The following is a 17,778-nucleotide window of genomic DNA, read 5'->3' as shown; positions in this document are numbered from 1 at the left end:
GAATTATTGATGAAGCAAGGGCAATTATAATGCAATTAGGCAAGACTTAGGATGCATAGAATGGGGTAGCAAAATGCAGGGGATGCAGACAATGGAATGTGAAGCTGGTTTAAGGAACAGATATTGCGTGTCTTTGATAGGTATGTCCCTGTCAGGCAGGGAGGAAGTGATAAGGTAATGAAACTGTGGTTTACTACAGAAATTGCATCTCTTGTTAAGCAGAAGAAGTATGTGTTGATGAGGCAAGATGGTTCAGCTGAGGTGATAGAGAGTTACAGATCAGCTAGGAAGGATTTAAAGAAAGAGTTAAGGAGAGCAAAGAGAGGACACGAGCAGTTTTTAGCAAATACAATAAAGGAGAACAGTAAAGCTTTCTATAGGTATGTGAGGAATAAAAGAATGACTAGGGTAGGAATAGGGCCAGTCAAACACAGAAGTGGGAAGTTGAGTGTGGACCCTGTGGAGATCGGAGAGGTATTAAACGAACATTTCTCATCGGTTTTCACTCAGCAAATGGAGAATATTGTCGAGGAGTAGAATGAGGTACGAGATATTAGACTAGAAAGGATTGAGGTTAATTATGAACAGGTGTTATCAATTCTAGAAGGAGTGAAAGTAGACAAGTCCCCTGAGCTGGATGAGATTTATCTGAGGAAGCTAGGGAGGAGATAGCAGAGCATTTGACTTTGATATTTGAGTCATCGTTGTCTACAGGTTTAGGACCAGAGGACTGGAGGATTGCAAATGTTGTGCCCTTGTTCAAGAAGGGCAGTGGAGACAACTGGTAATTATAGACCAGTAAGCCTTACTTCTAATGTAGGAAAGGTTTTGGAAAGGATTATAAGAGATAAGATTTATAATCATCCAGCAAGCAACAATTTGATTTCAGATAATCAACATGGTTTCGTCAAGGGCACAAACCTCATTGAGAAGGTGATCAAGCATCTACATGAGGGTAGGACAGGTGATGTGGTGTACATGGACTTCAGTAAAGCCTTTGATAAGGTTCTACACGGTAGGCTGTTGGAGAAAATGCAGTGACATGGGATTGACGGTGATTTAGCAGCTTGGATTAGAAACTGGCTTTCTGAAAGAAGGCAATGAGTGGTGGTTGATGGAAAATACTCAGCCTGGAGTCCAGACACTAGTGGTGTGCCACAAGGATCTGTTTTGGGACCACTGCTGTTTGTCATTTTTATAAACGACTTGGATGCAGGCATAGGTGGATGGGTTAGTAAATTTGCAGATGACACTAAACTCAGTGGCCAGTTTGGAAGAATGTTACAGGTTGCAGGGGGGACTTGGATAAACTGCAGAATTGGGCTGAACGGTGGCAAATGGAGTTCAATGCAACTAAATGTGAGGTGATGCACTTTGTGAAGAATAACAGGAAGGCAGAATACCGGGTCAATGGAAAGATTCTTGTACTATGGATGTGCAGAGGGATCTTGGAGTTCATGTACATAGATCCTTGGAAATTGCCACCCAGGTTGATGGTGCTGCTAAGAAGGCATATGGTGTGTTAGGTTTCATTGGTAGAAGGATTGAGTTCCGGAGCCACAATATCATGCTGTAATTATACAAAAAACTAGTGCAGCCACACTTGGAATATTGTGTACAGTTCTGGTTGCCATATTTCAGGAAGGATGTGGAAGCATTGGAAAAGGTGCAGAGGAGATTTACCAGGATGTTGCCTAGTCTGGAAGGAAGGTTTTATGAGGAAAGGCTGAGAGACTTGGGTCTGTTCTCGTTGGAAAAAAGAAGGCTAAGAGGGGACTTGATAGAGACATACAAAATGATTAGAGGATTAGATAGTTAAAAATCACACAACACCAGGTTATAGTCCAACAGGTTTAATTGGAAGCACACTAGCTTTCGGAGTGTCGCTCCTTCATCATTACCACCTGATGAAGGAGCGTCGCTCCGAAAGCTAGTGTGCTTCCAATTAAACCTGTTGGACTATAACCTGGTGTTGTGTGATTTTTAACTTTGTACATCCCAGTCCAACACCGGCATCTCCAAATCAGGATTATATATGGTAGACAGTGAAAGTCTTTTTCCTAGGATGACGATCTCAGCTTGTACAAGGGGGCATAACTGCAAACTGAGGGATGATAGATTTAAGACTGATGCCAGGGGTGGGTTCTTTACTCAGAGAATGGTAAGGACATGGAATGCTCTGCCTACCAATGTAGTTAACTCAGCTACATTAGGGAGATTTAAACAATCCTTGGATAAGCACATGGATGCTGATGGATAGTGTAGGGGGACGAGCTGAGAATAGTTCACAGGTCAGCACAACTTCGAGGGCTGAAGGGCCTGTTTTGTGCTGTATTGTTTTAAAAAAAAAGCCTGCAACTGTAAACTCCACAATATATGACTAAAACTTTTCCAGTCAGGCGTGAGGGAGAAAACAATTGTCTACTTTGAGTATTTTCTCTTCCCATTACAAGACCCACATTTTCAAAGCACATAAATATCATACATTATTTCACCTGAAATTATAGTTTGAACTTCCTGACTAGGATACACTTTATGTAAGATTCTCAGTTTTCTTGAAATTGGCTGAGATTTTTCATGCGCAGGGGGTGAATAAACTGAAAAAATATTAAATCGCCCAAAAATAGTCAGTGAGACCTCTTAAACTGACTGCTATAATTTAGCAGATGGTTAACTCTATTCACTAAGCGGCTGTCTGTGATAAGCATAGATATCTAAAGAGTGAAGGGTTTGATGCTGTTCCAGTGATATATACGACTCCTATTGGTTAGAAAACCAATGGGAACTTCACATTTTTTCTCTGTGAAGGAGGAATGAGGAGAGGGTTTTGATGATGTAATTCAATCTGGCACTTGATAAGGTGTCCATCAAACAAGAGCTCATGATGTAGGGCCTAACGTTTTAGCATGGATTGATGATTCGATTTGGATACTGTGGTGAGGAAGATGGCTTCTCAGCAGAGTGCACTGACAGCTGGATTTCTGGTATTGTGATTGGCTGTACTGTAATGAAGGGAATGTCAGGTTCCAAGTGATCGATAGTATTAGGGGACGGTCTAGTCTGAGGCACAGACAATTGTTTCTGCAGCCGTCAGTGAGACATCAGGATGGTGTGTTGCCTCCCTGGTGCCAGGGTAAAGGATGTCTTGGAGCGGGTGCAGAATATTGTGAAAGGGAAGAGTGACTTGCAGGAGGTTGTTGTGCATATTGGTACCAACGGCACATGTAGGGAAAGGGATGAAGTTCTGCAGAGAATTTTTTTTTTATTTAGATTTCAGATTGTTTAGATCTGGATTAAATTATGTCAAATACAAAGTTCATTGACGATTCTAACGTATTCTGGTCATTGTTTCCTGAATGTTCTTTGACAAGAATATTAGTAATTATGCTATCCTGAAAGGAGATCTTTAGTGCATCCATCATCTTTTCTCTCTTGTAGGTCCTCGAGGGCGGTAATATCTGGACTATTACCAGTGCCACGTTCTAGTGAGAGGAGGAATAGGAGGATGCAGCAGATGAATGCATGGCTGAAGATCTGGTATGGGGGCAAGGATTTGCATTTTTGGACCATTAGGATCTCTTCAGGGTAGAAATGACCTGTATGAGAGGGATGGGTTCCACCTGAATTGGAAGCTTGCAGGCAGATTCGTGAGTGCTCGTTGTGAGGCTTTAAACTGGTAAGTTGGTGGGTGGGGGAGGGGTGGTGCTGGTGGTGGTGGTATGGAAACTAAAGTGGTCGTGAGAAAAGAGAAAAGGTTGAAGCTGGTACAGTAGATAAGGGAAGCAAGTCAAATAGTCAAGAAAGACAAAAGCTTGACAGAGAATGAGATAAGGAGGAAGTGAGGACTGCAGATCCTGGAGAGTCAGTCAAAAGTGTGGCACTGGAAAAGTACAGCAGGGTCAGGCAGTGTCTGAGGAGTAGAAGAGTTGATGTTTTGGGCATAAGCTCTTCATCAGGAATGTGTGGGGTGGGCAAGGAAGCTGAGAGAGGTAGACCTGACAGATTAAACTGCATTTATTTCAATGCAAGAAGCCTGCCAGATAAGGCAGATGAACTCAGGGCATGGTTGGATACATGGGACTAGGATACAATTGCTATTACAGGATAGCAGGTCAGGATTGTCAGCTTAATGTTCCAGGATATAATTGCTATAGGAAGGGCAGAAAGGGGGTCAAAAGAAAGGAGGGGGAGTGGTGTTTTTGGTTAGGGATAACATTACAGCTATACTTAGGGACGATATTCCTGGGAGTTATATCCAGTGAAGTTATATGGGTGGAACTGAGAAATAAGGAAGGGCTGGTCACCTTGTTGGGATTGTATATAGACCCCCCAATAGTCAGTGGAAAATTGAGAAGCAAATATGAAGGGAGATCCCAGATAACTTTAAGAATATTTGGGTGGTAATGGTAGGGGATTTTAACTTTTCAAATACAGACTGGGACTGTATAGTGTTAAAGGCTTGGATGGGGAGGAAGTAGGTAAAGAAAACTTTCTCATTTAACATGCAGATGCACCTACTACAGAAGGAGGAATACGTGACCTGTTGAGAAATAAGGCAGGGCAAGTGGGGGAGCACTTTAGACAAGTGAGCCGAGATTTAAAATAGTTATGGAGAAGGTTTGAATTGCTTTAAAAAAAACTCTAAATTGGAGTGAGGAACTTTCAAAAGTTGATGGGAGAGGCTATTCATAGGTAAAGGGATGGTTGGGAAGTGGGAGGACTTTAAGAATGAGATAACGAGAGTTCGGAAATAGTATGTTACTGTTAGTGTAAAGGGCAAGGCTGGTAGGTGTGGGGGAAGACTGGATGACTAGAGAAATGGAGGCTCTGCTCACGAAAAAGCAGGAGGCATGTGTCAGGTATTAGAAGGCTGATTTTGAGTGAATCCTTAGAGGAGTATGGAAAGGCAGTACGGACAAGGGAGAAATCAGGAGGGCAAAAAGAGAACATGAGATAACTTTGGCAAATAGAGTTAAGGAGAATCCACTACAAATACGTTCAGGACAAAAGAGTAACTGATGAAAATATAGGGCCCCTTAAAGATCAACCTGACCATCCATGGGTGGAATATGATAAGATACTAAACAAATATTTTGCGTCAGTATTTACTGTGGAGAAGGACATGGAAGCCAAGGAGCTTGGGGAAATAAATAGTGATGTCTTGAAAAGAGTTCATATTTCAAAAGAGGAGGTACTGGATGTCTTAAGACACATAATGGTAAATAAATGTCCGGAACCTGATCAAATACTTTCCAGAACTTTGTAGGAAGCTATGGAAGAGATTACTGGGCCACCTGCTGACATATTTGCATCATCAACATCCACAGGTGAGGTGCTAGAAGGCTGAAAGTTGGCTAATGTGGTGCCGTTGTTTAGAAAAGCCTGTAAGGGAAAGCCAGTGAACTATAGACTGGCGAGTCTTACGTCAGTGGTGGGTAAGTTGTTAGAGGGGATTCTAAGGACAGAATTCATATGTATTTGGAAAGGCAAGGAGTCATTAGGGATAGTGAATAAAAACTGAAAGAACTGCAGATGCTGTAAATCAGAAACAAAAGCAGAAATCGCTGCGAAGGCTCAGCAGGTCTGGCAGGATCTGTGGCGAGAAATCGGGGTTAATGTTTTGGATCGAGTCCTAAGGAAGGTTACTCAACCCAAAACATTAACTCTGATTTCCTTCCACAGATGCTGCCAGACCTGCTAAACATTTCTAGTAATTTCTGTTATTGTTAGGGATAGTGAACATGGCTTTGTGCGTGATAAATCATGTCTCACTAACTTGATTGAGCTTTTTGAAGAAGTGACAGGAAGATCGATGAAGGCAGAGCAGTAGATATTGCCTATATTGACTTCAGCAAAGCATTCAACAGGGTTCCACATGGTAGACTGGTTAACAAGGTTAGATGACATGGGATCCAGGGGGAGCGAGCTAATTGGATACAAAATTGGTTTGAAGGTAGGAGACAGAGGGTTGCTTTTTGAACTGGAGGCCTGTGACCAGCAGTGTGCCACAAGGATTGGTGCTGGGTCTACTCTTTTTGTCATTTATATAAATGATTTGGATGTGAATATAGGAGGCATGGTTAGTAAGTTTGCAGACAACATCAAAATTGGAGGTGTGGTGGACAGTGAAGAAGATTACCTCAGAGTAAAATAGGACCTTGATCAGGTGGGCTAATGAACCGAGGAGTGGCAGGTGGACTTTAATATATATAAATGTGAGGTGTTGTAATTTGGTAAGGCAAAGCAGGGCAGGACTTATGCAGTTAATGGTAGGGACATGGGGACTGTTGCCGAACAGAAGCCGAGAGGTACAGATGCATAGTTCTTTGAAAGTGGAATCGCAGGTAGACAGGATGGTGAAGAATACTTTTGGCACTCTTCGCTTCATGTGTCAGAACAATGAGTATAGGAGTTGGGATGTCATATCGTGGCTGTACAGAACATTGGTGAGGCCACTTTTAGAATACTGTGTACAATTCTGGTCACCCTTCTACAGGAAGGATGATGTTAAACTTGAGAGGGTGCAAAAAGATTTACAAGGATGTTGCTGTGTTATAGGGAGGGGCTAAATAGGCAAGAGTTTTATTCCCTGCAGCATTGAGATTGAGGGGTGATCGTAAAGAGGTTTATAAAATGACATGGGTCATGGATGGGGTGAAAAGTCAAGGTCTTTTTTCCTGGTCTAAGGGATTCCAAAAATAGAGGGCATATGTTTAAGTGGGGATAGATTTTACAAGGATCTGAAGGGTAACCTTTTCATGCAAAGGGTGGTGAGTGTACGGAAAGAGCTGCCAAAGGAAGTGGTGTAGGTGGGTACAATTACAACATTTAACAGGCATCTGGATGGACATATGAATAGGAAAGGCATACAGGCATATGGGCCAAATGGTGGAAAATGGGACTAGATCAGATTGGGATGTTGGGGCTGTTTTCCCTGGAGCGTCGGAGGTTGAGGGGTGATCTTGTAGAGGTTTACAGAATTATGAGGACATGGATAAGATAAATAGACAAAGTCTTTTCCCTGGGGTGGGGGAGTCCAGACCTAGAGGACATAGATTTAGTGTGAAAGGGGAAAGATATAAAAGGGAGCTAGGAATTTGTGTTGCAGATGTTTCATCCCCTGTCTTGGTGACATCCTCAGTGCTTGGGAGCCTCCTGTGAAGCGCTTCTGTGATCTTTCCTCTGGCATTTGTAGTGATTTGTATCTGCTGCTTCCGGTCGTCAGTTCCAGCTGTCCGCTGCAGTGGTCAGTATATTGGGTCCAGGTCGATGTGCTTATTGATTGAATCTGTGGACGAATGCCATGCCTCTAGGAATTCCCTGGCTGTTCTCTGCTTGGCTTGTCTATAATAGCAGTGTTGTCCCAGTCGAATTCATGTTGCTTGTCATCTGAGTGTGTGGCTACTAGGGATAGCTGGTCATGTCGTTTCGTGGCTAGTTGGTGTTCATGGATGCGGATCGTTAGCTGTCTTCCTGTTTGTCCTATGTCATGTTTTGTGCAGTCCTTGCCTGGGATCTTGTACACAACATTGGTTTACTCATGCTGGGTATCAGGTCCTTCGTCCTGGTGAGTTGTTGTCTGAGAGTGGCTGTTGGTTTGTGTGCTGTTACGAGTCCTAGTGGTCGCAGTAGTCTGGCTGTCAGTTCAGAAATGCTCTTGATGTATGGTAGTGTGGCTAGTCCTTTGGGTTGCGGCGTGTCCTCATTCCGTTGTCTTTCTCTTAGGCATCTGTTGATAAAATTGTGCGGGTATCCGTTTTTGGCAAATACCTTGTATAGGTGTTCTTCTTCATCTTTTTGCAGTTCTGGTGTACTGCAGTGTGTTGTGGCCCTTTTGAATAGTGTCTTGATGCAACTACTTTTGTGTGTGTTGGAGTGGTTGCTTTCGTAGTTTAGGACTTGGTCTGTGTGTGTGGCTTTCCTGTATACATTTGTAGTGAATTCTCCGTTCGGTGTTTTCTGTACCATCACGTCTAGGAATGGGAGTTGATTGTCCTTTTCTTCCTCTTTAGTGAATCGGATTCCTGTGAGTGTGGCATTGATGATCCGGTGTGTGTTCTGTGTTTTTAATGATTACAAAGGTATCATCTACATATCTGACCAGAGTTTAGGTTGAATTTGCGGTAAGACTGTTTGTTCTAACCTTTGCATTACCGCTTCTGCTATGAGTCCAGAGATGGGAGAGCCCATGGATGTGCCGTTGATTTGTTCATATATTTGGTTGTTGAATGTGAAGTGTGTTGTGAGGCACAGGTCCAGTAGTTTGAGTATGCCGTCTTTGTTGATAGGTTCAACGTCCTGTTGTCTGTTCTGTATGTCCAGCAGGTTGGCTATTGTTTCTCTGGCCAGGGTTTTGTCGATAGAGGTGAACAGTGCTGTTACATCGAACCAGACCATGGTTTCTTCCTTGTCTATGTGTATATTTCTGATGATGTCCAAGAATTCCTGTGGTGATTGTACAGAGTGTCTGGATCCGCTGATCAGGTGTTTCAGTTTCTGCTGTAGTTCTTTAGCCAGTTTGTGTGATGGTGTCCCTGGTAGTGATACTATGGGTCTGAGTGGGATATCTGGTTTGGCACTTTCAGTAGTCCATAGAATCTGGGGGTGTTGTTGCTTTCAGGTTTCATTCTCTGTAGGTCAAACCTGGTTATCTGTCTGTTTTTTTGTAAGTTCCTCAGTGTGTCGTTTATCCTATTGGTGAGCTGTGGGGTGGGGATCAAACTCCCTCTTTTGGTAGGTGTTGGTATCTGCAAGTAGTTGTTGCGCTTTTTGGATGTAGTCTGCTTTGTTCAGGGTGCCAATATACCGGCCACTGCAGCGGACAGCTGGAACTGACAACCGGAAGCGGCAGATACAAATCACTATTAATGCAGGAGGAAACATCACAGAAGCGCTTCACAGGAGGCTCCCAAGCACTGAGGATGTCACCTAGACAGGGGACGAAACGTCTGCAACACAAATTCCCAGCTCGGCGAACAGAACCACAACAACGAGCACCCGAGCTACAAATCTTCTCACAAACTTTGATATAAAAGGGACCTAAGCAGCAATATTTTCACGCAGAGGGTGGTACATGTATGGAATGAGCTGTCAGAGGATGTGGTGGAGGATGGTACAATTGCAACATTTAAGAGGCATTTAGATGAGTATATGAATAGGAAGGGTTTGGAGGGATATGGGCCGGGTACTGGCAGGTGGGACTAGATTGGGTTGGGTTATCTGGTCGGCATGGACGGGTTGGACCGAAAGGTCTGTTTCCTTGCTATGTTGGGTCAGCGCGGACAAGTTGGAGTAAAGGATCTGTTTCTGTGCTGTGTGACTCTATAATTCTATGTAACATCTGAAACAGGCAGAACAAATCATACTGCAGTGTCAATTATCATTGAATCTTGCTGGACCATTGGCTCCAGCTCCCTATTTCTCATTGTAACAGGAATAACTGAACTTATAAGTACAAGTTAGGAGCGAAGTAGACTATTCCGCTCTAGAAGCCTGCTCCACCATTCAAGAAGATTATTGGCTTGTGTTTCAAATTTCATATTACCATCCTTTGCTAACAAGAATTTATCCTCTTTAAAAAGTTAATCACCTCTGCCATCTTCTGAGGCAGACAACTCTGAAGTCACACAACCTCGATGACAAAACATGTCCCCACATCTCTGCCCTAAAGGGCAACCCTTAATTTTAGTCAGTCAAACCACCCTTTGTTCTTCTGAAGTCCAGTGAAAACAAGCCCTGTCCAATTCCCTCAAGACAAGCAACTTATTCCAGGTGTCAATGTAGTAAATCGCTTCCCACTAATTCCAATACATTTATAACTTCCCTAAATAAAAAAAAACAAAACTGCACACAATACTCAAGATGTGCTCTCACCCATGTCCTGTATAACTGAATCATTACATCTTTAATTTCATGTAAATCCATCTTTTAATAAAGCATTCCACTAGCCTTCATAATAACTTGCTATACCTGCAATAATCGTTATTAACTCATGCACTAATTCGCCTGGATCTCTCTTTATGGTGTAAGTTATTGTTTATTATAAGTTAAGCACTCCCCGCTCTCAAAAGCCAAGGAGGTCCAAAGTCAAGCAGCTGTGCCAGCTCAAAACTTGCAAAAATTATGCTGATGAGCTTTTGACAGCAAGGATGTTTGTAAGTCACCAAAAGTCCTAGAATGTGAAGTAGCTGTCATCATCACATGCCTGTACTGCAGTGAGACCTGGTCTGTATATCAGCAACACATTACAGAATAAGAGAAATACTACAAGCACTGGCTTTCATCACATTCACTGCATTTATTGGAGGACCATTCAACAAAAGCTTGTTCAATTTTCCACTTCTCCAAGTTAAATCTACAAGCATTCAGGTGAAATCCTTGCAAGACTGATCACTGTATCTGATGGTTATAAAGCATCACCCCTGCTGTGATCCTGATTTCTGAAAAAAACACAAGCTGGGGAAGATGAAGGAAACACAACAGAGCATCTCTGAAGTTTTTCTTCAGGCATGGCAACCTTGACATTAATAATTGGAACAAACTTGCCACCATTTTTTCAAATTGGTGACAATCTATCCATAAACTGCATCATGCTTTGAGTCCAAAGGCATTAATGATGAGGCACAGTGGCAACAAAGAATGTCCCGTTTACCCAAACTGCAGGTCAAGAATTAGTCTATTAACTCATGTGGACGCCTATTGCAGGAACCTGCAACCCTGGAAAAGATGTCACCTTCAAATCGAGAGGCAGCTCCAGTTAACAGACATGGTCTATTTCCACCTCCAATTGAACTCCTGACTCTCTACCTGCCTCGACTCATGTACTGCTGAAACCTTCATTCATGTCTCTGCTTTCTCTCAACTTGACCATTCAAAATCCCCTCTGACAATCAAAAACTCCTCTACCTTATTTGCACCAAATCTCACTTATGAATCACCCTTATTCTAGCTGACAAACATTGGCTCCAGGTAGAGGAACACTTTTATTTTAAAACTCTTACTCTTGTGAGAATCCCCTCCAAGGCTTTGCTCCTATCTATCTCTGTAATCTAACCTGGCCCCACAACCATCCAAATTATTTGCATTCCTTTCATTCTGGCCTCTTGAACATCTCTCACATTAATCATTCCAGTGAGCCATGATCTCAGCTGCCAAGGCATTCTGAAATTGGTTGTCTCAGCCTCTTCAACCAAGTTTTAAGCCAGCTGCTATAATATCAAGTTGAAGATGTAGCTAACATACGTACAAGTTGTTGTTGTCTCATCTGAACAATAGCACTTCCAACAATCTAGTTTTTCTTTCCAACTACACGTTAAGTACCAGCATGATAGTAGGTTCAGTCCCTCGAAAGTAAGTGAACCTGTAGGTGAACAACTGTGTACTCCACAACGACCTGATGAAGGATCTTCCAATTAAAGCTGTTGGACTATAACCTGGTGTTGTGTGATTTTTAACAAAGAACTGAGGCAAGTTGGCACTTGACAATACAATCAAAAACAATTATGTAAATGTCACAAATGTACTGAATGAAATAAAACCACAAACATAATTTAGGATAACTTTATAAGACCATAAGATATAGAGGCAGAATTAGCCCATCGATTCTTCACCACCATTCGATCATGGGTGATATGTTTCTCAACCCATTCTCTTGGCCTCCCCCTTAACCCTTAATCCCCTCATTAATCAAGAATCTATCAATCACTGTCTTAAATACACTCAATAACTTGGTCTCCACAGCTCTCTGAAACTTATTCAACACCTCAATTCCTCCTCATTCACAGTTCTCAAGGATCTGAGGCTGTGTCCTTGGTTCCTGTCCCTCTTACTGATGGAATCATATTCTCCACATCCACTCTGTTCAGGCCTCTCATGTATTCTTATTCTCAACCTTCTAAACTCCATCGAGTACAGACCAGTGTCCTCCACAGCTCCTCATATGACAAAACCTTCATCTCCAGGATGTATACCTCCTGTGGATCCCCTCCAAGGTCAGCACAGCCTACTTTACGTATGGGGCCCAAAATTGCTCACAATATTCCAAATGCAGTCTGACTAGAGCCTTATATGGCCTCAGCAGTACATCTCTGTTCTTGTATTTTAGACTTTTCAAAATAAATGCTAACATTGCATTGTTCCTTCCGAACTTCCAACTGAACCTGTTAGCCTTGAAAGAATCCAGACTAGGAGTTCTAAGTCCCTTGGTGCTTCAGATTTCTGAAACCTTTCCCCATTTAGAAAGTAGTCTATGCATCTTTTTCTTCCTACCAAAGTATGTTATCTCACAATTTCCCACATTGTATTCCATCTGCCACTTCCTTGCTCACTCCCTTAGCCTGTCCAGCTCCTTTTGCAGCCTTCCCCCTTCCTCAAACTACCTAGCCTTCCACCAATCTTTGTGTCATCCACAAACAACAGCAACAAGGCCCTCAGTTCCTTTGTCCAGATCGTTATTATACACTGTGAATAGTTGTGGTCCTAACACTGACCCCTGCCAAACTCCACTAGTCACTGACTGCTATCCTGAGAAAGATCCCTTTATCCCTACTCTCTCCCAGTCAGCCAATTCTCTACCCTACCAAGTACCTTGCCCCAACACCATGAGTTGTTATCTTATTCAGCAGTCTCGTGTGCAGCATCTTGTCAAGGCCTTCTGGAAGTCCAAATAGATCATGTCCACTGATTTTCTATATCTAATTTGCTTATTACCTCCTCAAAGAATTCTAAAAGATTGTCAGGCGTCAATTCTACTTGACAAAGCCATGCTGACTCAGCTCCATTTTACGACTTACTTCCAAGGACTCCTCAATCTCATCCTTAATAATGGATTCTAAAAGCTCACCAACAATTGAAGTCAGGCTAAATGGCCTGGAATTTCCTGTCTTCTGCCTCCCTTCTTTCTTAAACAAGGTTATGACATTAGCCACTTTTCATCTTCTGGAATCCTTCCTAACACCAGTGTTTCATGAAAGATCACTCACCAATGCCTTCACAATCTCCTCAACTATTTCCTTCAGTAATCTGGGGTGTTATCCATCTGGCCTGGGTGATTTGTCCACTTTCAGACCACTCAGCTTCCACAGCATCTTCTCCTTAGTGATGGTCACTGCACTCCCCTCTGTCCCCTGAGTCTCTTGAAGTACTGGTATGCTGCTAGTGTCTTCCACCATGAAGATTAATGCAAAGTATCAATTCAGTTCCTTTGTCATTTCTTTGTCCCCCTTATCTACTTCTCTAGCCTCATTTTCCAGCAGTGTACTGTTTATTTTTACCTCTCTTATACTTACTTTACTCATATAAAACATAAGCTCAATCATATGGGGTAGAGGTGGCGCTTCTATGGCAACAAATGAGAATCCAGATGGTGTGCTGCCTCCTTGGTGCTAGGGTCCTGGGTGTCTTGGAGTGGTTGCAGGACATTCTGGAGGGAGAGGGCGAACAGCCAGTGGTCGTGGTGCACATTGGTACTGACACAGGTTTACAAAAAAAGGATAAGGTCCAAAAATCAGAATATAGAGAACACAGAAGAAAGTTGAAATGTTAGACTGCCAAAGTAGTTATCTCAGGGTTACTACCATTGCCATGAGCTAGTCAGAGTAGAAACAACAGGATATACAGGATGTATATGTGGCTGAAAAGTTGCTGTGAGGGGGATAGTTTCAGATTCATAGGGAATTGGTACCTGTACAAACTGGATGGGCTACACCAGAGCAGGATTAGGACTGATGTCCTTGGGGGTAAGCGGTAGTTGGTAGAGTGGTTGGGGAGGATTTAGACTAGTGTGGTTGGGGTTGGGAACCAGAGGTGTAGAACAGTAGATGCAGGAGTTGAGGGAGGAGGTAGAAGCCATGGTAAACATGACTAAAAACAATAACAGACAGGGAAACGCTGCTGAAAAGAGCAGTTGAGGTGGTCTGAAATGCATGTGTTTCAATGCAAGAAGTAAAATAGGCAAGGTGGGATGAACTTAGAGCTTTGGTTAGTACTTGGAATTATGACTTTATTGGAATTATGGAGACTTGGCTGAAAGAAGGACATGACTGGCAGCTGTATGTCCCAGGATTCAGATGTTTCAGGTATGATAGAAGGGGATGTAAAAGAGATGGAAATGTTGCATTACTGGTAAAGGAGTGTCTCACAGCTGTGCTGAGGAGGATACATCAGAGGACCCATGCAGCGAAGAAATATAGATAGAACTTAGGAGTAGGAAAGGTGAAATCACAATGCTTGGGGTATACTATAGGCCTCCCAACAGCCAGCGGGAGATAGAGGAGAAAGTATGTAGACAGAGTTTGGAAAGATGTAAAAACAGCAGGATTGTGAGGTGATTTCAACTTACCCTATATTGACTGGAAATCACCTCATGCTAGGGGCTTGGATGAGGCAGAATTTGCAAGGACCATTCAGGAAGGTTTCTTGGCACAGTATGTGAACAGTCAAACCAGGGTAGGGATTATACGGGACCTAATTTTGGGAAATAAGCCCTGCCAGGTGAAGGAAGTTTTCATGGGGGAGCATTACGAGAGTAATGACCATAATATTGTGAGTTTTGAGATACTCATGGATAGGGATAATAGCAATCCTTGGGTGAAGGTGTTAAATTGGGGGAAGGTAAATTGCAACAATATTAGGCAGAATGTTGATTGGAGGCAATTGTTTGCAGGTAAATCCATATTGGACACGTGGTAGCATTTCAAATGTCATTTGATAAGCGTTCAGGCACCTTCCTGTGAGAATGATGGATAGGTATGGCAAGTTACGTGAACCTTGGATGACAAGGGATGGTATGACCTTGGTCAAAAAGAAAAAGGAAGCATATATGATGTCTAAGAGAATGGGAAACCCTTGAAGTATATAAGGAAAGTAGGAAAGAACTAGAACAAGGAATTAGAAGGGCGAAAAGGTGTCATGAAAAGTCGCAAACATGATTAAGGAGAATCCCAAGGCTTTTTATGCATATATAAAAAGCAAAAGGGTTGCCAGGAAAAGGGTTGGCCTGCTCAAGAACAAAGGATGGAATCTATGTGAGGAGCCAATCGAGGTAGGTGAGATCCTAAGTGAATACTTTGTGTCGTTATTTACCAAAGAGCCCCCAGTGGAGAATTGGTGGAGAATGATCTAAGGGAAGGGAGTTTGAATTTCTAAACCAAGTTGCTGTTAATGTAAAAGAGATGTATGTTTTAAAAGATATTAAGCTAGATAAGGGTTGTGACTAGTGATGTTCCGCAGGGATCTGCTGTTTGAGTTATATATAAAGTATTTGGAGGAAAACATGGTTGGTCTAATTAGTAAGCTTATGGACAATACAAAGATTGGTGGAGTTGCAGATAGTGAAGAGGATTGTCAGATGACACAGCAAGATCTAAATCAGATGGAGGCATGGACAGAAAAATGGCAGATGGAATTTAATCTGGACAAATGTAAGGTGATGCATTTGGAAGTTCAAGTACAGGTGGAAATTATACAGTGAATGGCAGAGCCCTTAGGGGTATTGATATGCAGAGGGATCTGGGTATGCAAGTCCACAGGTCACTGAAGGTGGCAATGCAGGTAGATAATGTAGTAAAAAAGGCATGTGGCGTGTTTGCCTTCATTGGAATGGGCATTGAGTATAAGGATAGTCAAGTTATGCTGCAGCTTTATAGAACTTTACTCAATTGTAATACCATTACATCCGATGTCAACTTCTCCCTCTCAAATTGCAGAGTGAATTCTATTATATTATATTATGGTCACTGCCCCCGAGCGATTCCTTCACCTTAAGCTCCCGAATGAAGTCTGCCTCATTATACATCACTAAATTTAGAAATGCCTGTTCCCTAGAGGCTATACCACAAGCTGCTCCAAAAGAAATCATTTCATCGATATTCCATGAATTCCTTTTTGGGATTCACTATCAACCTGATTTTGCGAGTCCACCTGCATATTGAAGTTCCTCATAATAGTATTTCTTCCATGTCTTTTGTATTTCCTGATTTATTTTCTGCCCCACATTCTGACTATTGTACCCACATAGATACCCACCTTCCAACTCCATATCATTTCTTGCTATCAATTTAATTTCATTTCTCACTAACAAGCCAACCCTGCCCTTTCTGCCCATCTGTCTGTTTTTTTTTGATCGGATGAATATACTTGGATATTTAATTCCTAGACCTGATCTCCTTACAACTACTTTCTGTGATATTCACAACATCATATCCACAAATTTCAATCTGTTTTAAAGCTAGCAATATTGATTCAAATTGACATATGTTGGATGTCAGCCAGTTTGAGGTATGTTACTTATCAGTGACAGGAAGAAAGGATAGAATCATATTGGCAAAAGAATTTTCAAGATAATTGCCACTGAGCACCATTGGGCTCATGTGCCACATAAAGGTTTGATAACAAAACCTTACACATTTCTATTCTGTTAAAATGATTAAATTTCAGAAAATGTGAAAATTTCATTTGGAAAAATAAACATTATCATGAATGGTGCTGCTGTTCTGTAACAAAAATCCATTGATTAATTAATACTCTTTGAAGAATAAACTTCATTCTTCTCTCTGTGAAGCCAGACCACACATTTTGGTTCAATTTTAATGCTCTCAGAGCAACCAGCAATGGACAATAAATAGTGCTGCAACAGCTTCATTAACACCCCAAATACTAGAAAAAATAACTTTTCATTCATGGGACACTTCCTTTAATTCTTTGCTTGCACATTCCCCCTGTCCCTGGCACTTCTTTATTTGTGTAGTCATCCTGCCATAACCTCCTGCCATTAACCTTTCTGAAGTCTTTAGGCTGGCACCTTGTCAAATGCCTTTTGAAGGCTCCAGAAAATCTCAGTAGCAGTTACACTGAACATACTTATCTAAAGCCTACTTAATCAGTCAATGAACTCTTTGGCAAATAAGCTTATAATAAGGGCATATTCAAAATATCTGCTCAAAAGCAACTTCAGAAAATATGTGATAAATACTGACACAGATTTCAAATACTTATTTGAATATTTTGGCTGCTTTTCAGTTGGAACTGCTAAAATCAACTCATGAGACTTGAATAATATAAATTATAATAGAAAATATATTTTTTTTACTAGGTTACTTTGAATTTTCATTTGTCTCTGTTCATTATCCTTATTCATTCTCTCAACTGAAAGAACACAGGTTGGGGGGAATCTGTAACTGTGTAAATTGTGCAAAGCTGTTTTGAAAGAGATGGTTCAGTGCTTGAAACATTTTTCTCATTCCACATTATTACATTTCAGGGAGGATAACATGGTGTGTCAGCATCTAGGTAAACACACTCCCCACTTCTCAGCTTGCTTGATCTATTATATATACAATGTTCCTTAGCTCTTGAGAAAGCATGGTGATCAAATCAGATACAAACTTACCATGTATACACTTAAAACAAAACTTAGATTGCCGTTGTTAGGGAATTTCCAAACAGAAAAATTAGACAACAACTTTCGATATCGTCAGGCTTTTTAGAGTCTCCAAGTCAAAAAGACACATTACATACCTTGCAGGTTCTTCATAGGGATCCTCCACACGCCAGAACAACCTGACTGACCATGATGGGTTCTGTGGGTGGAAATGGTCAACTGAGCATGCTCTTAAAAAATGTTTCCATTATGACATCACAAGTTGGCAAAACAGGTAGCCTTTTACTCCTCCTTTGTGAAAATGTAGGTGTTACATTTCAAATTTTGTTTCGTTTTGATCTGCAATTAATCATACCAACCTCCCCTAATATTGCTAACAAAACTCAGATTTTGTAAGACTT

At 41.7% G+C, this 17,778-nt stretch overlaps 1 protein-coding gene across 4 annotated transcripts in view; it reads right to left on the bottom strand.

Moving 5' to 3' along the window:
* The window catches only part of itgb6 (integrin, beta 6), a 116,707-nt gene extending 99,140 nt beyond the window's left edge, over window positions 1–17,567 (bottom strand). For 2 of the 4 annotated variants that reach the window (XM_060827198.1, XM_060827200.1), the window contains exon 1: window positions 17,515–17,560. The gene's annotated coding sequence lies outside the window, so the exon portion shown is untranslated. Of the gene's footprint in view, window positions 1–17,514 lie in introns of all 4 variants that reach the window. The other 2 variants (XM_060827199.1, XM_060827201.1) reach the window with 2 other exon arrangements.
* Window positions 17,568–17,778: the final 211 nt, after the last annotated feature.

Source organism: Hemiscyllium ocellatum, chromosome 7 (genome assembly GCF_020745735.1).
Source record: "Hemiscyllium ocellatum isolate sHemOce1 chromosome 7, sHemOce1.pat.X.cur, whole genome shotgun sequence".
NCBI lineage: Eukaryota > Metazoa > Chordata > Chondrichthyes > Orectolobiformes > Hemiscylliidae > Hemiscyllium > Hemiscyllium ocellatum.
Note: the sequence above shows the minus strand (reverse complement) of the source record. Positions and strands in the feature narration are given on the sequence as shown.